Source organism: Nuphar pumila, chromosome 10 (genome assembly GCF_984573655.1).
Source record: "Nuphar pumila chromosome 10, dmNupPumi1.hap1.1, whole genome shotgun sequence".
Classification (NCBI taxonomy): Eukaryota; Viridiplantae; Streptophyta; class Magnoliopsida; order Nymphaeales; family Nymphaeaceae; genus Nuphar; species Nuphar pumila.
In genome coordinates this window covers 86630181-86636271 of record NC_143258.1, presented here as the reverse complement: position 1 = coordinate 86636271, position 6091 = coordinate 86630181, and positions in this window count along the sequence as shown.

The following is a 6091-nucleotide window of genomic DNA, read 5'->3' as shown; positions in this document are numbered from 1 at the left end:
CAGCCCATGTTTTTCTGCTCTGTAGCCTATGCCCCCTCTGTCTCTCCTCTTTGCCTCCCTTTCTTTCTTTCTCCCCCTTGTTCGATCTACCGATTGCCTACCATTTCTTATTGCTTCTTATGCTTTTCAATCTTTCTTCTAAACCTCATCGTCGCCGGTTCCTCGCATCCCCTCTGTCGGAGAAAGAGCGGAGTTCATTGATTGCAACGAGAAAGACCACCCTTTTATCAGAAGCGGATCGTACGATTTGCTTCTTCTCTCCCTTCTCCGTAGTTTTTTTTAAGATCATGGCATGCATTGCTTTTGAATTTTTCGCATCATCATCATCGCATGTAGCATAATCTGATTTTTATCTATTATGTTTTTGCATCTTAAGATAGAATATATGCATCATAATCTAGTTTTTTTTTTTTTTTTATTATAGTAGTTGGCGTTAATCATTTTCTGTTTGGCAATTTCGTTTAACATAATACAAAATTTGATATTTTTTTTGTAGTTAGGGTATAGATCATTAATTGCTATAGAATAGTTTGGTTTAAGTTTTTTTTATTGGATCACATATAACGTTTATGCTCATTGTACGCTATATATATTTGGTGTTAATCATTAAGTTTTTTTATTTGGATCATTATTTGCTCTCATTGGGGGTTTTCTCTTCGATCATTCAAACACACACACACACACACACACACACACATATATATATATATATATATATATATATATATATATATATATATATTATGCTCAAAGATTATTTATCTAGATAAACTGTTTATAAATGAGTATATTATTTCAAAATTATGAAAGGAAAAGTGTTTATGCCTAAGGTTTAATAATCTCTGTTAAATAGAACTGTACAATAACAAACAGTTTTAGAGAAAATCCATAAACAGGGTGAGCTCTCTCTCTCTCTCTCATAAAAAGAGAAAATTATGAAAGGCTTTGCCAATAGTACTTAGGGTCGTTGTCCTGACAGTGTAAAACTATGTGGGCTTACCCTTGCCCCCAGGGAGTCGCCACACTTGGCAAGAATTTCATTTAGAACATGTCTTTTTCAACAAAACTTTGACAAGTCAGGAGGGGATGGTTGTGGGGTTTTGACCCGTTGAGAGTGGGTCATACGGCAGAGCATCAATCTCCCCTGAGCCCCACTCTTTAAACTGGGTTTTCCCTCAAAAAATATCAAAAAAAATGCGTCCAATTATAAAGGGATTTTATAATTTTATATATAAAAAACAAATGTTTGAATGAGCCAACTGATTTTGTTTATTATTTTTCTTCTTCAAGTTTTCTCCAACATACACAAGCATGGTTTTTGACTTACAAAGGGATTCGCAAGGCAAATGCGTGGGTCCCACATACGTAGAAACTAGAAAATTTCATCCATTCATGGTGCAAGTGTGTTAAACGGTCAAAATAAGCCTAGATGTCTTTGAATGTGGTAGGTGGATTTCGATGGGTCGGACCTTCACAGGACATGGATGGGTCTAGTGCTGGTACCAGATTAGTATCAAAATACTCAGTACCTATAAGATAAACCACATCTCGTTTGTACTTGGTAAAACGATCTTTTAAGTTTTTTGTATTAAAAATTGAACAGATCTTGATTGGAAGTTGGGTTGGTGCTGGTATGAAATTTCATAAATCCTATCCTGCTCCATATACTTCTCAGACCCTTTGTGTGGGACACAAATTATTAATTTGACCTCCATCGTTGTTGCTAAGTCCAGTGTTTATAGAAGAGAGAGAGAGAGAGAGAGATTGATTCCTCTTAAGAGGGTCTAGACAGTCCCAATTTTTCACTTTTTGATCACTTTCTTGGAAAGGTATCATTTACATGATTAATTTAGTAGGATATGCTTAACATGATCTAATAGTTAGAGTTTGCTTTTGGATACTATAAGTTATGGTAGTACAATGCCACCTATAGTTACTAGAAGCACCTTCATAAGGGGGGAAGCACACTTCCGAGGTAGGAAGCGCCAAGCTTGGGGAAAACTTGCTTCTAATTTTGGAGGAAGTTCACTTCTCACTCGCTTTCCCCATGCTTTCATTTTGTATCACTCATTTCCTTTTCGCTTCACACTCGCTTTTTTCTTGTTTTCCCCTCACTTCCCTCTCGTTTCCTCCTCACTTCCTTCTGTTTTTTTGTATTTTTCATGTTATTATTTATTTTTTTAGCTTCTCCCATGCTTTTCACCCGTGGAAACAGACACCAGTAAGTTAAACTATAGATAAATAAACAACGCCAAACCTCTTCTTACCTAGCACCATCGCATAACCATGCACCAGTACAAGCACCTTAAAAAGTACAAGAGACAATAGAAAGCATACCAACATCAATAAGAGACCAGAAAGAGCACACCAACACCAGTAAAAGTAAGCTAGAGAACCATAGATAGAGAATCAGATACTAGTAACAGATGAGCTAAACAGTACGGTTACGCTTCTTCTCCTGGCGCAATTGATTGAAGTAATATTTGGGGTCCTCCTCAAAATCAGCCCTCCATATGCGTTCATGCTTTCCAGGGGCCTTCATGTCCTTGCGGGGAGAAGTAGAGGATGAAGAAGGTGCAGGCTCTTCTGGTTGATAGGAGGAGGTTGTAGTAAGCAGAGAAGCAGCCAAGCCAGCAACAGCCAAGGCAACTCCTCCCACTACTGCTGCTTTCTTTGCATATCCATAGTCCTCTCCTTCCATCTTTTTATCCTCCTCTAACTTGCTGGCCATCTCCCTGCTCTCACTAGCACCCATTTCTCTCTCACTCTCAGTTTGTTTCCCTCAACTTGGCGAATGAGGTGCATATTTATATCAGAAATAAAGTGCTTATTGGTAGAGGTTCTATTACAAAAATGCCAACTAGCTTCCACTTTCATTAACAACATTCTTAAGGAGCAAGCAACTACTTTACTGGGATTGTCAGATAAATAGGGAAAAATTTTGAAAGGGCACTCAGCTGAATAATGTCATGAATTGCCAATTTGCATTTCGCTTATTACTGGATAGCGACAAAAGTAGTGAGGAAAGTTTTAAAGGAGAATTTATTGGCTGTATAGCTACATTTTGAAACTTTGATTTTTCTCGCAGTTTTTGGGAAAATCATGGCTGAAATTAATTAGATAAATTGGAACTTAAAAAGATATAGGGAGAAATCTACAGAAAAAGGAACATAACACCATAGTGCATATCTATTTCAAAACGAGTCTAAACAAAAGCATTTTAGTTTCCAGTTTCCAAAGCTTTACTTTTCGGAAGATGTTTTTTTTTCATCGCTGCTTCCTCTTTCCAAATTGCAATAGGGTGTTGCTTCCAAAATATCTCCCATATTTATCGCTGTGGCAACAAGGAGATCAAAAGATTTATTAGCGAATTTACATATCAAGGCTTAAGTTTTTTCTTCGGGAAGTCACATCAAGGGCAACTTTGCTAACTCTGTTTTTGAAAAGTTGGCAAGCTGTCTTAATCTTTATGAATTGCCGTACAGGCCATGAAACCAAAAGTAACTGCTTCCAAGGATTAATAATTATGCTCCTGTTTTATTCCTAGCAATTTGTAAAATGGTCAATAAGGTGGGGACCATTTTGCAAAAGCCTTGTATTTTTTTTGGCAATTGTGACTATACAGAAGTGATCTTCATGGTTGTAAACATTTAGACTCTTGGATCAAGCTTTTTGGATGTGCAGGTAAAATTCTATAACAAAGATAATTTCAAAAATTTCAGAATCATTGATTTTTGGATTACTGTAAAATCCTACCTACACATCAAAAAAGTTTGATCCAAAAGTCTAGCATATGTTCTCAATGATGGAGATCATATTCGTATGGTCAAATTTGCCAAAACACATATTTAACATACAGATTTTGAAGAATGGAACAGGGGTTGGACCATCCCTTCTCCAAGCAAAATATCATGTTATTGACCCACCAACACTGATTAAAACAGTGTAAATTGAACGGCATAGGATAATTTGATTTTGTGGTTTAGGTAATACCATGGAACAGGATTCGTCAAAATGTTAAGCTGCACATGCCAACTTAATCATGTTTGTGACGAGTGATTGCACACCATATTTTGGACTCGACCAAACCTTGGTGTTGTTTCCTTGCATGATAAAAGTCTGTGTGAGACAAAAATATCATTTTGTATGCTCACCATCACGTACTGAACCACGGTATCTGGATATTTCTTCTGCTATCTAGAGTACCATATTACTTAGCTAAAAATAAAAAATACAGGCTTTTAATTTTTGCTTCATATATAAATGAGTAATATACTGGTTCTGCCCCATTTTCTCGTTCTGACCCATTAGGCCCATTCAAAAATCATAGTTTTTGATATTTTTCTCACATATAACACCATAGATGTGATCCATAGGTTTTGTTTAATGGGAACAGGTTTTTGGATCACCGGAATCTTACCTGTATACAGGTTTTTCCGGTGATCCAAAATCAATGGATATGAAGGCATCAAATGATAAATATTGGCTTTTATGATATATATATATATATATAGGCTTTTATGAAGGTATGAAACAAATAAGTAAAAATTACTCTTTTCTTCAAAATCTTTTAATTTTGTGTAGATCAAATGTGATTATGACATGTAATTAGACAAGAAAATAAAAAAAAACACAACTACATATATCACGCAACACCACTAGACATTTAAGGGGTAATCAGAGTGTATGATGTCCGCTTGACGCTAATAATCCTCTAGTTGGTGACAAGGGGTGGGGATAAGTAGTCAGGTTCAACCCTTTGTCTCTCATAGTAAACATCGTTGATCACTACAATAACTGGGGTTGGGAAAGGAATGGGAGGCATCATAAATCTAACCGCTCTAGCCACATCCATCAGTGCTCTTAAAAAGAAATTCAAAATTGTCTCCATCTTAGTAGTTTGAATTGTTGCCAATACTCCAACCTCTCCACTTTTTTTTCATCTTCATAGTTGTTTTGGTTAGTATTGTTAGCATCTATACGTGATAACATGGATCAGCTTATAAGCGTGTGGTTTAACTGGCTGGCTTTGTAAACTATCTTATGACTCTAGGTTGTTGGACCGTACTTGGATGGTATAACACTTTTTCTTATGAGACCTTGTAACCTTATTATTTCTTTTGTCATCCTTAATAATTTTTTTGATAACTTGGCTCTCATACTACTTGTAACAGCCCGAACTAGGACCTTTCAAGTTCGGGTTCGTGGACGTCACTTATTAGAAGAAAATTACCTAAACAACTAAAAAACCGATCCCATTTTTTTCATACACATGTCATCAAATATGGTCTTGTCTTAAATGAATATAAAGTTTAACATAATCAACAAGTCCATCTAAACTAGCATTAATACTAAACCATCTATGTTCATCAAAGGTTAAAGGTCCAAATTACATGTCTAGAATAGAAAAAAAAATAAAAACAAAGTACTCCAGGGTACTTTAGGGTTACCAATATCCAAGTTTGAGTCCATAAAGTCACGTCCTCCATCCTGGAGCATTTCTCAATCCTACAGTTGTAACCAAACAGGGGTGATCTAAAACTCAGTAAGGTTTTATTCACAAATGTAAGATACATGACCGTTATAACTGCAGTGAGTTTTAAGCTCCTATTTAGAGTTTATTTCTCTGACTAGCACACATGTTGTTTAGACATTTTATCCTCCTTTACTTAACCTTTCTACAACCATTCCTTACTCTTAGAGCAATTATTTCTTAATGTTATCTTATATATTATTTGGCTATTTCAAAACTAGCCGCTTAGGCGTAGCAACCCATGTAGACCACTCCAGAGTCTACAGTGTTTGCCAAATATATGAACGACTCATAAACAACATAGTCAAAACTGGTTCAGATTATGAACTTCCAATCGTTGTAGCTTTGCTCACCGATTGCAAGCCGAAGAGCCCAATATGCCTATCGGTAGCTAGCTAAAGATTTCGAGAAGTTAAACCTGCCTCAAGGTCTCTGAGGAGTCATACCTGCCCCCAAGGTTTGTGGTTTATGCTATATCTTAGATGTGTCCAATTGACAATGTCTTTACGCACAAGGGTTACCTAGAAATTCTCTAAGATCTCAAACACAGATGAGATA